The sequence below is a fragment of the Physeter macrocephalus genome, chromosome 16 (genome assembly GCF_002837175.3).
Source record: "Physeter macrocephalus isolate SW-GA chromosome 16, ASM283717v5, whole genome shotgun sequence".
In the NCBI taxonomy this organism is placed as follows: Eukaryota; Metazoa; Chordata; class Mammalia; order Artiodactyla; family Physeteridae; genus Physeter; species Physeter macrocephalus.
Genome location: NC_041229.1, coordinates 85050066 through 85050751, shown reverse-complemented (window position 1 = coordinate 85050751; position 686 = coordinate 85050066).

Here is a 686-nt window from a genome sequence, read left to right as displayed (position 1 = left end):
AGAACTACCATATGACCCAGCAATCCCACTACTGGGTATATACCCTGAGAAAACCATAACTCAAAAAGAGTCATGTACCACAATGTTCATTGCAGCTGTATTTACAATAGCCAGGACATGGAAGCAACCTAAGTGTCCATCGGCAGATGAATGGATAAAGAAGCTGTGGCACATATATATAATGGAATATTACTAAGCCATAAAAAGAAATGAAATTGAGTTATTTGTAGTGAGGTGGATGGACCTAGAGTCAGTCATACGGAGTGAAATAAGTCAGAAAGAGAAAAACAAATACTGTATGCTAACACATATACATGGAATCTAAAAAAAAAAAGGTTCTGAAGAACGTAGGTGCAGGACAGGAATAAAGACGCAGATGTAGAGAATGGACTTGAGGACACGGGGAGGGGGAAGGGTAAGCTGGGCAGAAGTGAGAGAGTGGCATTGACATACATACACTACCAAATTGAAAACAGATAGCTAGTGGGAAGCAGCCACCTAACACAGGGAGATCAGCTCAGTGCCTTGTGACCACCTAGAGGGGTGTGATAGGGAGGGTGGGAGGGAGATGCAAGAGCGTGGGGATATGGGGATATATGTATATGTATAGCTGATTCACTTTGTTAAACAGCAGAAACTAACAGAACATTGTAAAGCAATTATACTCCAATAAAGATGTTAAAAAA